Source organism: Saccopteryx leptura, chromosome 2, assembly GCF_036850995.1.
Source record: "Saccopteryx leptura isolate mSacLep1 chromosome 2, mSacLep1_pri_phased_curated, whole genome shotgun sequence".
Taxonomy (NCBI): domain Eukaryota; kingdom Metazoa; phylum Chordata; class Mammalia; order Chiroptera; family Emballonuridae; genus Saccopteryx; species Saccopteryx leptura.
Window position 1 is genome coordinate 137,519,169 of NC_089504.1, and position 19,017 is coordinate 137,538,185.

The window sequence follows — 19,017 nt, forward strand, 5'->3', positions numbered from 1 at the left end:
TTTGTTGTGTATATTACTGTCTTCCTTTTGTCAGCTCTTGAAAGTTGGAAACCAGTCTTGTTCATCTTTTCTGGATACTGCTCCTTCATCAACACAAGTTTATGAAGCACTGAAGAAAGGCAGGGATTGTTCTGGGTGCTGAGGGTACAGTGGTGAACACTTGTACCAGACAAGTAAAAGGACAATCAGAGTAACTGTTAAATGCTGAATGGGAGTTAGTTCTATGAGAGCACCCATGGAGGGTTGGGCCAAGCATGTCAAAGAGAAAAGGGAGATCTGTTCGGGACTTTGAAGAGTTTGGGATGACTACATTGGAGATTGGTGAGAGATGAGTGTAGAGCAGGACTGGCAGACTTTTTCTACAGTGGGCCAGATAGTAACTATTTTAGGTTTTGTAGGCCATCCTGGCTTAGTCATGTCGACCCAACTTGTGTCTCAAAAGCAGCCATAGACAGTATGAATGGGAGCAACTGTGCTCCAATAAAACTTTATTTATGACTCAGAAGTTTGAATTTCATAGTTTTCAGTGTCATGGAATATTCATTCTTTTTATTTCTTTCAAATGCTTAAAAATGTAGAAAAACCTTAAATTGTATAAAAATGTAGCATCCACCGGGTACGAGAACAGACGTTGGAGACTTTCAGGAGTATAGATGTTACTTTATTGGCCAGTTTAACCTGCGCAGGGGCGAATTCCCTTGATGTCCAGAGACACCGTACTCACAAGGAGCTGCAATTGGGAATCACACCTGGCACTTACAACTAAGTCCTTATATAAGCTATGCAAGCAAGCAGTTCATAGAAGCAGCAAATGTGGCAGTTAGCTATTGGCTGATTCATAGTTGTACACTATAACAATCCTAATAAGGAATGGAAAATTTTCAAGTCTAAACACATATACTGTTATTCTTTTGGCAGTAAGTCAACATCTTGAGTAACCTTGGGTGAGGCACTTCTAACGGTCAGGGGCAGGACCTGCCTTTAACACTTAAGTTCCCTGTTCTGTTAGTGCCTAGCCCACATCCTGTTATTTTGAACATTTTGATCTTTTCCTGATCTTTACATTCCCTACTCTTGTTGGGGCATAAATCAAACCCTTGATTCCTCATCGGATGGAAGGATGGTGTAGGGTTGAGATAGAACCATTACCTTTATGGTTTCAATTCTTTCTTTTACAAATGCAAGGAGTTTATTAAGAATTATAGGCCCAACAGTGAGTGCTAACAAAAGTAATAGTAGTGGCCCAGTAATTGTGGATATGAGAGTAGTTAGCCACGGAGAGGTCCTGAACATAGAGGCATACCAGCCTGGGTTATCCTCTTCTTCTAAATTTCTGTTCTTTAACCTATTGGCTAACACTTTAATATTTTCCCTAATTATTCCAGGATGATTGGCATAAAAGCTGCACTCCTCTCCTAAGGCAGCACACAGCCCTCCTTGTTTGAGGAAAAGAAGGTTTAATCCTCTCCTGTTTTGTAGGGCCACCTCTGCTAGGGAATCTATTTGCTTTTCTAAGAAAATTACCTGGTTTTGGAGCAGGGCAATGTCTTTTGAGAAAGTATTAGATAATTGCTTTAGACCAAAATCTCCTTGAATCAGAGAGGCAGTCCCTACTGCTGCTGATCCTACAATACCTAAAGTGGCTTTGATAGGTATTAAATACGGAGTTCGTTTTTCTCTTAAAAGGGGGTTTAAGAAGGAAATCAGGGTTGCCTCCATATAGATATACTTGAGGGATAATGTACGCACTTACACAAAGTTCAGGGTGTGTAGGAACAATACATTTGAATATACCTTGAGTACACACAAACCACAGTCCTTCCGATGCCTTCATTATCTTAGGTTTTCCTGTATCATTAAACAGAGTTTCTTGATTAAAGCAATAGTCACTGTAATTAGAACCTTGTAAAGTGAAATTTGCTAGGAGAGTTTAACAAGTCCCTTTTCCATGGAACTCAGCTAGAGTGAGAGATCCCCCAGAGAAGCAATCTTTTATTTGATCCTGTTTCCCGGTTGTGGGAGGGGTTAGAGTGCTAGGAACTAAATTCCCTCCTTCTGACGTGTTAGCTCCTATCCCAATGTAGAATGGAGGTCTAGGGCTAAGGCACAGCCAGCAAGACTCAGCGATGTTAGGCTGCGTGTTATTAAAGAAGGTAAACACTTTGTCTAATAAACCTAGTTCTTCCTGCTGTCCGTCTAGTGACGGACGGAGAGTTTGGTAGGGTACCTCAGGATCCTGTCTCCCTGGTACACTATACGGGGTTGGACTAACTGGGTCCGTCTTGCTTGTAGAAGAGCTGGTCAGATGGGTGGCTGGTGGTTTGGGCATTCTAGGGGGTAGCCTATTCCTTCCCCCTGGAAAAAGAAGCTTATTCTGTGTGGGTAGTCTTCTGATAGTAAAAAAAGTACCTGGATCCTTCCCCTTCACATAGAGTCTTAGACCCCATGTTTTTCCCATGCTCCAACTTGAGTCTTGGGGCCTTTTGATGGTAATAATGGTAGAGTTACAATTGTTTATAGAGCAATTGTAATCCCATCTAAAGGTCTTTTTCCCCCTAGTCTGGTTTCTAGGCGGAGGAGATTTATGTCTGGGTCAGGTCTTGGTGGCCTCCATTGGAATTCACTAACAAGTGTTTCACATCCCCACACCTTATAAGTTATAGAGCCACAAGTGCGGCGCTGCCCTGAGGGAGGCTCCACGCACGCATAATGTGGAGTATACCACAGGAGTCGCACACGGCATGCTCATCCCAATGTGCTATCCCTAAAGGATTTCTACTCCCTACTACTCCTACATATCTTTGTGCAGCTGGACAGTCACAAAACGCTTCATCAAAAAGCTTTGAAAAATCTACTTGGAGAGTTACTTGGTTGCCCCATGTTTTGTTTTGTGCTATTATTGCACCATCAGCTGTTCTGATTAATACCCATTCATTTAATTCTAACCCTTAAATAGAAAAACAATAGACCACTAGCAATCCACAGAGGAGAAGGTGAGTTTTAGAGGTTCTCCAGGGGTTTGTTTGACTTGCCATGTTCGAGACTCCTCTTCAGGTGAGTGAGCCGGTTTCACGTGGAGAAAGGTGAATCCAGTAAGGTTTCTCAGCTACCTTGACTGCAGAAGGAGCGCTGAGCAATACCTGGAACGGTCCTTGCCACCGCAGCTCTAGGTTCCCTCGACGGTGGTTAAGGATCCAAACCCACTGTCCAGGGTCCGGTGGCGAAAACTTCTGGGTGTTGTCTCCCGATGCTGCAGTCCTCTGCTCCCATAGCTCTCTTCTCTCCGGATCTGCTGCAGTGCCTATAGGGGCTTGAGGAAGTTGTGGTTAGATGTTTCTATTTCCTCTCTGGTGAGCTGGGGAACTAGAGGAACTGGCTGTCCAAACATGAGCTCATAGGGGGTCCACTTATTAGTGTAAGGGGTACATCTAACCCGGAATAGGGCAAAAGGGAGCAACTCTACCCAGTTTTCGCTGGTCTCCTCTTTTAACTTAGTTTCCTTTAAAGTCCTGTTCATCCTCTCTACTTGCCCTGAGCTTTGAGGCCTGTAAATACAATGTAATCTCCAATTAATTCTTAACCTTCTAGCTAGCTCCTGAGAGATCTTAGAGATAAAAGTTGGTCCATTATCAGATCCTATTGCTATGGGAATCCCATATCTAGGGATGATTTCCCTTAGTAGAATCTTACAAACTGTGGAAGCAGTTTCACCTTTTGTGGGAAAGGCTTCTGTCTATCCTGTGAAGGTATCTATGAGTACTAGTAGATACTTGAACCCTGTCTTTCCTGGAGTCATTTCTGTAAAATCTACTTCCCACAATTCTCCTGGGCATTTTCCTCTATATCTAACTAAAGGGGGAAGTTTCTTGTTTGGAGCATTAACCTTGGCACATGTCCTACATCTAGAGACTATGGATTGAATCACATCCCTAATCCGGGCTCCTAAATAATATTTCTTAATTAGTTGTTCTAGCTTATTTTGCCCTAGATGGGAACTCACGTCGATTTCCTTTACAATTTCTCCTATAACTCCTTGGGGCAGGTAGAGTCTGGTATCTGGAAGTTCTATCGATCCTTGCTTATTTCTTTTACCCTCTAATTGCTTTCCTTCTTACTCTTCTTCAGGAGTATACTTAGGGTCTGGGGGCAGCAAGGGCTGAGGCAAGAGCAGAAAAGTTTCTGCAATTCCTTCTGTGGTTTCTCTGGCAGCGATGTCAGCAAAATGGTTTCCCTGAATAATTGGAGAGTCCCCCTTTTGATGTCCTTTGCAATGAATTATGGCCACCTTAGAGGGCAACCAAATGGCCTCAAGCAGGGCTAAAATTTCAGCTTTATTCTTAATTTCTTTTCCCCCCGCGGTTAGTAGGCCCCTTTCTTTGTAGCTGGCACCATGAACGTGGGCAGTGGCAAAGGCATATCTGCTGTCCGTGTAGATGTTGGCTACCTTCCCTTCCGCTATCTGGAGGGCCTGCATCAGTCCGATCAGCTCTGCTCGCTGCGCAGATGTACCTTTTGGTAACGCTCCTTACCACAAGATTTTGTCCTTGGTGGTTACCGCTGCTCCTGCATATCTTTGTCCATCTCAGACATAGCTGCTTCCATCAGTGAACAGCGTGAGGTCTGCAATCTCATAGGCCTGGTCCCGAAGGTCCGGCCTAGCCCCGGTGACAGTGTCCAGTATTTGTCTGCAGTCATGGACCACTGTTGGGTCCGGTAAAGGTAGCAAGGTGGCAGGGTTTAGGGCTGCCATCTTCAAAAACTGTACTGCTGGGGGATTTAATAGCTGTGCCTGGTACTGTGTCAGTCGTGCATTGGAGAGCCACCTATCCGGTGGGGCCCGCAGCACTTGTTCTAGATAGTGCTCTCCAATAACCTGGATGTCCTGGCCCAATGTCAGTTTATTAGCTTCCTTAACTAGGGTGGAGGTAACGGCAAGTGCTCTCAAGCAGGTTGGCCAGCCAGCCGCTACGGGGTCCAGCTTCTTGGACAGATATGCTATGGGCCTTTTCCATGGCCCTAGCTCTTGGCTGAGGATTCCCAAGGCTACCCCTCCCTTCTCAGCAATGTACAGCTGGAAGGGTTTGGCCATATCTGGTAGGGCCAATGCTGGGGCAGCTACTAGGGCCTCCTTCAGTGCTTGGAAAGCTTTCCTTTCCTTATCTGTCCAAATGAACTGTTCTTCTTTGCCCCGAGTCAACTCGTGTAGGGGCCTGGCCAGCTCTGCAAACCCCAGTATCCAGAGTCTGCAATAGCCTACTGCTCCCAGAAATTCTCGTACTTGCCTCTTGTTAGTGGGTTCTGGGATATGTAGTACAGTCTGAATCCTTTGACTGGATAATGTCCTTTGTCCCCCTTGTAAGTTATAACCTAGATAACTCACGATTTGGGTGACAATCTGGGCCTTCTTGGCAGAGACTTGATACCCCATTTGCTGGAGGTCCTGGAGTAGATCTCGGGTGGCCTCCTTGCACTTTCCTTCGTCTGCTGCAGTGATGAGGAGGTCATCCACATATTGAAGCAGTACAATCAATGGGTGGGCGGCGTGAAAACCCTGCAAGTCCTTGCTCAAAGCCTCATTAAAGATAGTGGGGGAATTTTTGAACCCTTGGGGAAGCCTGGTCCATGTATACTGCCCCACTAGTCCATTTTCTGGATCATTCCATTCAAAAGCAAATATCTCCTGGCTCCTGGGAGCCAGTGGAATATAGAAGAAAGCGTCCTTCAAATCTAGTACTGAGTAGTAGGTATGAGTAGGGGGCAACGAACTTAGCAGAGTGTAGGGATTTGGCACCGTGGGGTGAATGGTCTCTACCTGGGCACTTTCTTCTCGCAGATCCTGCACCGGGCGATAATCCTGGGTCCTAGGCTTTTGGACGGGGAGCAAAGGTATGTTCCAGGCCGACTGGCATTCGCGGAGGATGCCTGCCTCCAACAAGCGCTTCAAGTGCCATGCTATGCCCTGCTTAGCCCGTGCAGGTACGCGGTATTATTGCCTTACCCGCACCGGGTTGGCGGTGCTCAGCAGCTGCACTATGACCAGTGGCTGGTGAGCGGCTGGGCCTGGTGGGTTGGTTTCTGCCCACACCCCGGGCACCTTTTCCCACAACTCCTCTGGGACCCCGGTGGCTTCGTCCTTACTTTCCTGGAGGGCTGCTATCAGGTATTCTTCAAATAGGGGCACCGTTACCTCTAAACTGACTTCCTCGCCTTCTTCTCAGGAACTGTTGTCTCCTTGCTTGAAGGTGCTTGTGGCTTGAAGTTTCTGTAAGAGGTCTCGGCCCATAAGAGGATAAAAACAATCTGGAATGACTAGAAAAGAGTGGGTGATGGTGCCTCAGCCCAAATTAGTAATTCTCGCAGTGGCCCATGGGTAAGCTTCCGCTTTGCCCGTTGCCCCTACTATCTTTGTAGTTTCCTTTTGCATTTGGCCCTGTGGTTTCTTTAGGACTGAATAGGTGGCTCTCGTGTTGACTAGGAAGTCTATTGGCTTTCCTTCGACTGTTAAGGTGACCATGGGCTCCTGGGAGCCGACAGGAATGGAGCCCTGGCCCCGTCAGTCTAAGGTTTGGAGCAAGACCTCTGGGACTTGTTTTGGCCCCTGTTAGCCCTTAACCTTGGGCATTCTCTCCTCCATTGTCTATTCGCTTCCGTGACAGGCCTCTTTCCTTGCCTCGTCGTTGCTGCTCTCCTTTTCCCTTCCCTTCGGGCTTTTGAGCGGCAAGGAGGATTTTGGCGACCGCCTTTGCCTTTCCTATGTCTGGGTCATCCCTATTTATGTATACCTTCTGAGCTATTTTGAGCAGCTCACTTCTATTTTTCCCTTCTAATTCTTCTAACTTCTGAAGCTTTCTCCTAATATCTGATGCAGCTTGTGTCACAAAGTCTATATTCACTAACCTGTGATTCTCTTCAGCCTCTGGATCTATAGGGGTATAAACCCGGTAGGTCTCTATTAGCCACTCTAAAAATGCGACGGGGGACTCTTCCCTTCCCTGGACAACCTCACTTACCTTACTAAAGTTGGTGGGTCTCCTGGCTGCTGCCTTTAAACCTTGTAACAGAGCCCGGTGGTACTGGAGGAGTGTCTTCCTTCCCCCAGAGGTATTCGGGTCCCAAGTTGGGGGTTTTGTAGGAAGGACATTCTCAACTTCTCCCTCCTCTCCCTCGTCCTCTAAAACAGCCTTCGCTGCTTCTCTCATTATCCTGTTCCTTTCTTCTGTAGTAAAAAGAGTTCGCAAGACCTGTTGACAATCATCCCACGTTGTTTAGTGGGTCCTAAAAATGGTCTCGAGCAGAGATATCAATCCCTGCGGTTTCTCAGAAAAAGGAGGATTTTGATGTTTCCAATTGTATAAATCACTGGAGGAAAAGGGCACATAGATAAAACGAGGTGGCGCTTGGGGACCTGCATCTGGTGCTGGTGGCGCCTCTCTGAGCAGCAAAATGGCCGCGTTTTCTTGGGCACCTCCCACCGAAGGAGGCAAAATGGCGGCGCCTTCCGCCCCGTAAACCGCCCCTCCTCGGGTGTAAGGCGGATTCAGAAGCCCGCTCACATCTTGCTGCGAAGAATCAGGTTCCTCCTGCTGTTGATAGGGTGGAGGGAAATTCACTGGGTCTAGGTGGTCTTCCTGCGGCCCGGGCAAAACAGGGTAAAGTCTAGATGGCGTGCTAGGCTGTGCAGGGGGATTGGTTTCTCCCTTTCCCTTCTTATTGCCCTGCCCTGCCTTCTGGTTATCTGCAGCAAGGCACACTGCCCTCTTTCCTCTTTTGCTATTCTTTATGTACTTCCTGATATAACCCGGCTTTTCAGTGGCAATATCAATCCACACATCTATATATAAATATTGGTCTGGATGTGGCATCTGGTAGACAGTGGCCCGAACAGCAAACAAAATGGGGAGATCAAAAGTGCCCTCAGTGGGCCACCCTACGTTGAAGGTGGGCCATTCTAATTGGCTTAAGGTCCGGAGGATTTCTCGATCTGGAGGTAGCCCACCGTACCCTTGGGCCCTCTTCTGGAAGTCAGAAAAGTTGTTCAACAGGCATTCGAGCGGAGAACCGGGCACAGACTCTTGTTGTCCCATTCTTCTGTATCCCGCTCTGTCTGCCTCTAAACCAGGGGTCCCCAAACTTTTTACACAGGGGGCCAGTTCACTGTCCCTCAGACCGTTGGAGGGCCGGACTATAAAAAAAAAACTATGAACAAATTCCTATGCACACTGCACATATCTTATTTTAAAGTAAAAAAACAAAACAGGAACAAATACAATATTTAAAATAAAGAACAAGTAAATTTAAATCAACAAACTGACCAGTATTTCAATGGGAACTATGCTCCTCTCACTGACCACCAATGAAAGAGGTGCCCCTTCCAGAAGTGTGGCGGGGGCCGGATAAATGGCCTCAGGGGGCCGCATGCGGCCTGCGGGCCGTAGTTTGGGGACCCCTGCTCTAAACACTCAAGAGATAATAAAACAAGAAGCGAAACAGCAGTACCAACAAGCAGTATGCAAACAGTAATGGATTCTCTCACACTCAATCCAGTCATTCGAGTTCAGACAAAACACAGTGCAGCGCGGCGCAAAAAAAAAAAAAAAAAAAAAAAAAAAATCCTAATGTGACCGGTCACTCCTAAAGTTAACAAAGCCACCTTTCAGAAAGCGGTGTCCCGCTTCTGAAAGCCCTGGGTAGGTTACCAGCAGCGTCCCACCTACTACCTCAGGATTATACGCTCTGGAGCCAAACCAAATGAGGATCCTCAGTGAATACTTATTCAGCTCGAGCTGTCCCTCTGGTCTCCGACCCAAAACTCCACCAAGGGAGATCCCGGATGAGCCCCCAAAATGTAGCATTCACCGGGTACAAGAACAAACATCAGAGACTTTCAGGAGTATAGATGTTACTTTATTGGCCAGTTTAACCTGCGCAGGGGTGAATTCCCTTGATGTCCGGAGACACCGTACTCACAAGGAGCTGCAATTGGGAATCGCGCCTGGCGCTTACAACTAAGTCCTTATATAAACTATGCAAGCAAGCAGTTCATAGAAGCAGCAAATGTGGCAGTTAGCTATTGGCTATAGTTGTACATTATAACTATCCTAATAAGGAATGGAAATTTTTCAAGTCTAAACACATACTGTTATTCTTTTGGCAGTAAGTCAACATCTTGAGTAACCTTGGGTGAGGCACTTCTAACGGTCAGGGGCAGGACCTGCCTTTAACACTTAAGTTCCCTGTTCTGTTAGTGCCTAGCCCACATCCTGTTATTTTGAACATTTTGATCTTTTCCTGATCTTTACAAAAAACAGGCAGTGGGCTGGATTTGGCTGACTGATGGTTTGCCCTCCTCCTGATCAAAAAGTTAAAATGGGGTCTGACAGTCTGTGTTATGTAAGACAATTTAGGCTTTGTTTGGAGGTCTTTTTGGCACTCACAGATTGGTTTTAAGCTAGGACAGAGCATACATAGGGAAGATGAAGTTTAGAAAGATATCTAAAGCAGTTCAGTGGTTAGTGAATTGTAGAGGTGACAGGTAGAGGCTCAGAGACCTCATTGGACTCTTTTGATATCTTCAGCTACAGTAACAACACTGGAATGGACAGATTAAGAGGTAATGGAGGTAGAACTGTTAGGATTTAGAGACTGATTGGGATTGGGTTGGGGGAAATTGAAGAGTCAAGGCTACTTTTTAGGTTTTGGGATTGGAGAGCTGGGTGGCATACGGTGGTGCCATTTATTGAGCTAAGAGGATTACAAGGGTTTTTCAAAGGGGGAGGTTTTTTAAATTTTGGACATGTAGATATTGACACGTCTTTGGAAAATACTGGCTTGGAGCTATAGATCTGGAAATTGTGCTGCTTTGCTTTTAAAGAAGAGGTCAGGTAGCACTAATAATATGTGCATTTACTTATGAATACAGTAATTTTTTTTGTTAGCCTCTGTTCTTCTGGAAGCTAGTTAGACCTAGAATACCATGGAAAACTATGGAAGAACTTGACAGAATAGATCAGGGCCTTCCTACACAATGAACGCTGCTCAGCTTGAATCCTGCCCAGCTTGAGTGCTGCCCAGGCTGTCCATCAGGTCTTCCCATTGATTGATTCTTCAGACTCAGAAAAATGTAGGTCACTGCCCCAGTATTAAGTAGTGTTCAGCTTTAGGTGCTTGCATTCTCCTAGGTAGTCGGAAAAGTAATCACAGCTGGGTTTTTTTGTTGTTGTTTTTTTGTTTTAAGAGACTATCAGTTACATAACAGGGTAAGTTCTGGTTATTTCTAGCCAATTATTTCAAAGGTCAAAGATGTATAATCCCTGGTGATATCGAAATTCTTAGAACAATTTTTACAATGATTTCTTGCAGGTTTTAGGGCCAGTCAACTCTCCACACCAGCCTCTCAGATACTTAACTATTTCAAGAGTTTATTTGAAGTCTCTTACCCCTGAATAAGATAGAGCTGACATACGTTGTGGTTGCCTTGACATACTCATTTCATTCCTTCCTTATTTTATAGCAGCCATGTACAGTGCTTACAAAAATTAGGGGATGTTTTATCGCTTCATATTCATTTTTGGAATATCCCCTAATTTTTGTGAACAGTATAGTTTGAAGAACTAACTTCATCTTCAGAGGTGGGTCCAGATTAAGCTAACCAATTATTATGCTGTGATCAATTCAGGAATTGGCATGCCTAAACCCATCGAGAAGTCGTGATATTTCCTCAGCCACAAGGATAGGATCAAGAATGGGCATGTGAGCATGTCACTTGATTAGGGCCAATAAGAAAAAGGACAAGTTTTGCTGACGATTTCTGGGAAAGAAGTTTCCTCAAATGTATGACAATGCTTTGTCAAGCAACATACTCTCTTTTTTCATCATTATCATGTTGAATAAAGTTAAATAGAGGAAGACAGTAAGAGAATTTCAGGAGAACAGCCAGCATCCTTATTGAACTGTACCTGAATACCACCCGTCTTTTCTACTGTCAAATGGCAAAAATAAAAAAAATTTAGCAACAAGTGTGATGTCCTTTGTTCAAGAGGAAACATTACATGGGTTGGGGAATACAGTGACTCACAAGCAGTGGAGCACTATTCCTGAGGGATGTTTGGGAAAGAGCAAGTTTTATAGCATGAAACAGCAATGAGGAAATGGCGTGACTGGCTAGGAGGTTGGAAATGTCTATATAAGGCTACCTAGTTAATAAGGGAATAAGCAAAGAGTATTTGGCTTAAGTTGCATATCTGAGAATAAGAAAATCATTACAGATTCTTGGCAGTTGGGGATTGGCTGGCTGAATATACTGTGCCTCTGGTCAAGCAGAACATTGACAGGAACATGAAAGTTATCCAAAGTTTTGGTGTGCTGAGATGGTACCCTGGACAGGAGTGGTTCCATCATGGGCCCAGAATTGTATTTCAACACTATTTTCTGTTACATAATTCAGTTAATTGCCTTTGTTGTGGTAAAATCAGTGGATTTGAATTCCCCATATCTTGCTGTCAGAAACACCTAAACAGTTACAAATTCATAGCAGGATTCACCAGCATATAGAAGGAAATTGAAAGTATAGGAATAGATGAGCCCACCCAACAAATATATGTGAAGTGAGAACAAGAGCCACAAGAATTCCTTGGACAGAGCTGAGGAACAGCCATTGGTTGGCAACTGACACTGAGAAATAGCATCCAAAGAGAGAAAAAAGTAGTGGGATGCTACAGAAGATAAACATGATCAAAATTATCATGTGCTACATAGAGGTCAAGTAAGATAACACTTGAAGATGATTTAGCAATGAGAAAGTCATTGATGGTCATTGAGGTGATGGTGGAGGATACAGCCTGATTGTAATAGGAAGAATGAATGGGATGTAAGGAAATGAATACCTAACTAGCCAAACTCTCATAATAAATACTTGTTCAAATGAATTGCTGCTTCTATTTAGACTCATGTTGAGGGAAAGATGTAGATTGTATAAGGACATAGCTCAAAATAAAGTAAAATGGGACAATTCAGAACTATTATTTATGGACTCTCTAGGTGTCAAACATGGTAAATACTCATGATTTCATGTAATCACAAAATACGTCTGAGGTATCATGCTGTTTTATAGATAACATTGAAAGATTTCTGTCAGACTCCAAAGACCACGTTCTTTTCCACTTGGCTGCTCAGGAGAGAAATTTATGGTGCATTTAAGACCAGCAATATAACTTTCAGAGACCCTTTAAAAAAAGTTATTAAGAATTTCAGGCCCTGGACGGTTGGCTCAGTTGTAGAGCCTCGGCCTGGCGTGCAGGAGTCCCGGGTTCGATTCCCGGCCAGGGCACACAGGAGAGGCGCCCATCTGCTTCTCCACCCCTCCCCCTCTCCTTCCTCTCTTGTCTGTCTCTTCCCCTCCCGCAGCCAAGGCTCCATTGGAGCAAAGATGGCCTGGGCGCTGAGGATGGCTCTGTGGCCTCTGCCTCAGGCGCTAGGATGGCTCTGGATGCAACAGAGCGAGGCCCCAGATGGGCAGAGCATCGCCCCCTGGTGGGCATGCCGGGTGGATCCCAGTCGGGTGCATGCGGGAGTCTGTCTGACTGCCTCCCTGTTTCCAGCTTTGGAAAAATGCAAAAAAAAAAAAAAAAAGAATTTCAATGGCAGTGTAATGGTTGGGATAAATCTTGATCTTTAATGCATGATAATATTTTTATTGTTCCATAATTAAAAATAAAAATTGAGTTGGTGATGGTTAAAAAAAAAAAAAGAATTTCAGTATGGTAGATAGTAGAGCATTAAACCAACAGCAGGGCCTTGTGCAACTGCACAAGTGACCCATCCATGAATATGGCCCCTGGTGCCTCCATGCTCAGGACTTCCTGAAGAAAATCAGTTCCACCCTGGCTGGTTGGCTCAGTGGTAAAGCATCGACCTGGTGTGTGGATGTCCTTGGTCCAATTCCTGGTCAGGGCACACAGGAGAAGCGCCCATCTGCTTCTCCACCCTTCCCCTCTTGCTTCTCTCTCTCTCTCTCTCTCTCCCCCTCCTGCAGCCATGGCTGGATTGGAGCAAGTTGGCCCCGGGGGCTGAGGATGGCTCCATGGCCTCCACTTCAGGTTGTGAGCTTGGTTGCTCACAACCAAGCAATGCCCCAGATGGGCTTGCCAGGTGAATCCTGGTAGGGGTACATGTGGGAGCCTGTCTCTGTCTCCCCTCCTCTCACTGAGTTAAAAAAAAAATCAGTTTCTACTACTGACTGTTCAGTAACTCTCTGTCAAAATAAAATTTAGCGACAAATATTAACGCAGAGAAACATTTTTAGGGCTTTCAGAAGTAGTGGCTCATCCAATAGAATAAGAGGAATTTGTAGATCAGATGATGTGACAGATATTTATAGCTCAGATATGGCAGTTGACAGTTCAGATTGGGTAAGAACAAGACGTTCCTGTCTTTTGGTAAGGAAAACAGGATGTTATTATTTTTTGTGGCTTATCTTGGGAGACAAGGCTTTTAGGATTTCCTGTTAGTCAAGGCTTTTAGGAGGTTCCTGTTATTCATGCTTTATCTTGGAATGCAAGGTCATTAAGAGAAAAAGTCTTTTCTGGTACATGATAAGTGATTTGTGGACAGGGCAGGAGGCTAATGGCAGGATATCATTTCATTTTTCCCTTCTCACTTCTTTGCTTGCTGTGCCCGCTTTACTGTATTTTCCTATAGCTCAGAACCTTACCCATTTTCTACCAAAAAAACAACAACCCCCAAAACAAAAAAACCTTTATTATAGTTTGTTCCTCTGGATAGGTTATATAAGAATAATAAACAATATTACTTTTTTAAGATAATGCTATTCATTCTTAGTTGTGTTTGTGTATATAAAACTAAGTATATCTCTTACACTATATATTATATATGTAATATTGGGTCAATAAGAATGTGTGTGCATACAGCTAGATGACAATAAATTGTTATTCAAATCATCTTTACATGTCATATTTCAAACTCAAGAACAGACTACAAGTTAGGTTCTTCACTCGTAGGCCATACTATTTTTATTTTGATTCAAAATAGCAATTGCTCTTATAATATTAATTTTCAATTCAATATAACATATACATTATCAACTATTAATACTCTCAAATCATTTCAGTTGGGTATTGCTAAAATGTCTAGACTAGGCCTAAGATGGTGTCAGTTATGTAATGCCCCAAATCTACAAACTGGAATTTAACAAAATTTCTGTCCTCAGCTCTCCCAGAAAAGGAAGTCCTAGGTTGACCAATCAATGCTTGCCTGCTCAGCATAAGTTGCCTGACCCCACTCCTAGACTTCCCTTTGTTCCATATAAGGGAAGTTACCCTTCTCTAACCAATCAGAAAATGCCCAGTATAACTGCCTTCTCACTTTGGTCTGTAAATATTTCATGCCTTGTACAGTTCATCAGAGCTCCTTTTTAGCTGCTGAGTAGATGCCGCCTCATTATGAATTGCTGAATAAAAGCCTCTTAGATCAGTAAATTGTCTATGGAAAATTTTCTTTTAACAGTTATCAACGATAGTTGTGAATATTTACTGAGTGGTAAGAATAATGCCTTGTACACAGTAAACATTTACAAGTTCTAACTTATTTAATCCTCAAAGCAACCCTGATTGGTATTTTTACCATTATCACCCATTTTCTATCTGAGAAAACAAAGCCTCAATGGTGGTAAGAAACATGCCTAAACTCAGGTGGCTAGTCAGTTGTAGAGCTGGGATTTGAAACCAAGCAATTAGGATGAAAAGCTGAATTCTTAAGCATGACCATGTATATTGCTGCCCCTACATTTTTAAAACAAAAACTTGGCCATCTTCACAATTATAAAATATAGACATTAAAGATATAGAACTAATGAAGAGCTTAGCTATAATTTATTCCAACATCTTAATTTACAGCTTGAAAAACTTCCAGGAAAGTTGACCGATTTTTCAAGATTTCTGAGCAGACAAATGGCATAGGTGAGACTAGAACCCTGGTTTGCCAATCTCTTGGTCAATTATAATTTTAAAGCTGATCTTTAGATTATAACTCTGAAGAAGGCTGAAAATAAACAGAATAAAGGTAAGCCATATGAGCCACTACTTTATTTTTTTTCATTTTTATTACTGATTGACTGATTTTAGAGAGGAAATGGGGGAAGAGAGAGAAAGAAACATAAGTTTGTCATTCTACTTATTCATGCATTTGTTGGTTGCTTCTTGTTTGTGCCTCATATGTGCCCTGATTGGGGATTAAACCTGCAACCTAGACATATTGGGACAATGCTCCCACCAACTGAGTCTTGTTTCTCAATAAGCAGCTTAAAATCAATATCCCAAAAAAGACAGCGACAGTGTGGAAAACTTTGATAGCCTTCACTGGAGGCCTGTGTCTTTCAAGTTCCCAGGAGTTTGAGGCATACAATGTATGATTCAGGATCCAAGCAGGAGAAGCTGCAAGTTCCAACAAGATAAGCAAAGACATCATAATAAAGAGGCTATTTACAAAGGAATGGGTGGAATTAAGGGAAAACAGGGATAACAGTAGTTCAATATCCTAGGACTAGAAATAGCACGAAGCCTTTATGTCAGTGTTAAGAGGTCCTTTGGGAGGTGAGGTGGTGCTGAGGGAAAAGAATGTATAAGGAGTCAACATGGAGGAGAGAAAGTTATAGAAGTGACTATGCACATTATTTTCAAAGGCTTTTTCTTATACGGTGTAGAAGGATTTATGCATGTGCAACGCCCCTTCTATTGAAGTAAACTATAGATAAGGCAGCAGGTTATATAATTGTGGGAACTACAGTGCATGCACTCTCCCTTCTGGGTCATGTCCTTTGGCATAGCTATTGTGCAGGTGCTCAGGGCTCTAGCTCATAGCTGGGCTCTCACACTTTACCGCTCCTCATCCTGAAAGGGTGGAGAGTGAGTAATCACCAAAATCTGGAAAGAGTGGCCATCTCAAAGAAGCTATGCCTTTTGTGTTGATAAAGGGACATAATCTATGGCAAATCAGCTAGGAGGGAGCTGGAAGAATAAATACTCTAACCCCTTCTCCATCCTCCTTTTGCTCTCCTGCTGGTGCCTCGCAGAGCTTCAACCCAACTGGAAGTTAGAGGTCAAGGATCCCAGTTGATGCAGTTTATAAAGTCAGTCTGTTAGAGCCCAGAATAGAAAAAATAGAATAGTAGGAGTGGAAAATTTTCATTTCATAAAACAGGCCACTGGTTTTTAGATAAAGTACTTAAATATCACAAACATTTTGAAAATTACTAAGAATAATAGCTTACTTCGAGCCAAAATAATAAGGGGTCCTCCTGGAGTTACATTTGGTTTCTATGAAACCAAATACACAAACAAAACTATGTGGAGACGAGGACTATAAAGAACAAGATAGGATTGGGGGACGGGAAGGGAGAGGTGGAGAGGGATTACAGATATTTCTTGTTTTATTATGCTTTGCTTGATTGTGTTTCACAGGTGTGAGATTTTTACAAATTGGAGGCAAGATCCTCCATCAACAGAAAGATTACAACTTGCTTTTTCGCGATACTTGCTTTACCGCAAGGGTTTGGAACCCAACTCGCAGTATCTCCCGAGTTATACCCATACTTTCCCTTGTGTGGAATCCCCAGCCACACCAGAGGTAGCGCACTCTGCCGACACAGCATGTTGAGGGAGGATAGGAGTATAGAGAAAGTGTGAAAGAAAGGAGTTATTTGATTGGCTATAACTTAAAGCCTAGCTGACTATAATTGCTTGCCCTAAGTGTTTTGATGTTGTAACTTAGAGGCATTTCCAGGCTTAGATTTTGGTTTGCTTATGGCATTACAGCCATCTCCTTCATTAGTTAACACATATGAAGGATGAAAGGAGCTAACTACACCAAGACCTGGGGACGGAAGGGAGACTCTGAAGCAAGAAATGTGCTTTGTAAAGTTTGAAGGACTGAAGGAGGTCCTTGCACCTGAATGAGGGGTAGAATAGTAGGAGGTAGGAGTAGAAAAGCCAGACTGGGTAAAACCTTGATGATCAAAGGACTGAATATGAATGTTACTCAAAATGAAATGGAAAACATTGGAAGTTTAAAGAAGGGGATTAATACCACTTGGGCTGTAGGTTTAAGGATGGAGGGGGCCGTGCAGAGGGACTCACAGCATGCCTGAACAGAGCCGAGCCTGGCGGTGGCTTCCCCAAAAGCTACACCTCTCCTTAGTCCCTACTTTGCATCCTCAGCCCCCTTCACAAGCAGACAGAAGGTGCCCTCCAGGGAAAGGATTCTCTGTGCTGGTGGTAAGCAGCTAGTGCACCGACAGGACCCCTTGTCTGGGGCTCTGCAGCCGTCATTCCTAGGCTGCTGTCATGGCACTGATGGCTCTTGGGATCTCTGCATCATGGACTCCTAAATCTCAGAACCGTGGAGTCTGCAGGTAGCCAAAAGTTGGGCTCTGACCTGAAAGTCAAACTTACTTTTTGTTGGAATCCATGGGAGTCTAAAAGGACCAGAGTAACAGGCTCTATTGAAAGGAAGAAAGGAACCCTGCTGGGCACTTCTCCAGGGAGAAGAGCACCAGTACAAGCTAGGGGGACGAATTTTATAGGGTAAAGGAGAATCTTGAGCAAGTGGGTGTTGAATCAAAAGTCCTGGTATGTCCGGAATGCTCCTCCTTGGGGCGGCTGACCAGCTTCTTGGAATTCCTCTGCCTCAGGGGTGATAGTTCAGTGAGTAAGGGTGAGGTCTGACAGATAAGCGGAACATCAAAAGGGCAGTTGGAATTCCTGGTAAATTCATGTATCTATCATTTCTCAACTTTGTGGTATGATAAAAAGGAAAAGAGGTGGGGAGAAGGAAAGGGTATGGGATTCAGGAAGGAGGTTTGTCTTGAATCCCATAACAAAACCTGAAAGGAGTGTTTTGTATTCCTAACAAGCCTGCCATTTCAGCCATACCTGAGTTTATGTTAATAAGGTGAGTTTTGGTAAACTCCTAAGGGTGGGGGGTGCTGAGGAAACCTACTAGAAATTAGAGGGTTGGATCTAATAGTCTTACTCCTCACCTCTGGGCAGCGGAGAGCAGATGGATGTAAGCTCTACTGCCAATGGCCAATGATTTAATCAATCAGGCCTATGTAGTAAAGCCTCCATAAAATTTCAAAGGACAAGGTTTGGAGAGTTTCTAGGTTAGTGAAGAGTGAAGATTTGGGGCGAATGGTGTACCCAGATCGGGCATGGAAGCTCCGTGCCCCTTCCCACGAAACCTGCCCTGTGCATGTCTTCCATTAGGCCATTCCTGAGTTCTATTCTTTTATAATAAACTGGTAACTTAGTAAGTAAAATGTTTTTCAGAGTTCTGTGAGCTGCTCTGACAGAAAATTGAACCTGAGGAGGGGTTTGTGGAAAACTCCAATTTATATATAGTAAGTTAGAAGGCAGGTAACAACCTGGACTTGTGATTGGCACCTAAAGTGCCTTTAGGTGCGGAGGGGCCTTGTGGGCCCAAACTACTCTCTCCAGGTAGATAGAGTTAATGCTATCTCCAGGTAGACAGTGTCAGAATTGAGTTACATTGTAGGATACCTAGCTGGTGTTGAAGAATTGCTTGATGTGTGGAAGACCCACGGCTGAGGTCAGAAGTGAAGCAGTATAGTCGTAAAGTACTGAGCGTAGAGGAGAAACACATGGAGGTGAGTTTTCCTTAGACTGAGTCACCTCTTTGTAATTCAGTTTCTCCCCTTGTAAAATGAGAGTTGTAATACAGTACTGTTACAAGCCTCCCCTCGGTCATCTGGTCCATTTTCGTGTCAGGTGACCTCCAGGTTCTTGACTTGCCCAGGAAAAATTTCAAGGCTGAGTCAGAGTGAGAACAAAGGAAGTTTTATCCAGGTAGAGAAAAATAAATAAATAAAAAGATGCCAGGGCACAGGCTCCGCTGTCAAAGAAGTGAAAGTATGAGTCCACTTGGGTCAATGGCCGACTCACGAGTGAGTTGTGAACATGATCAGTTAGTTCTTGGGATTTTAAGTGT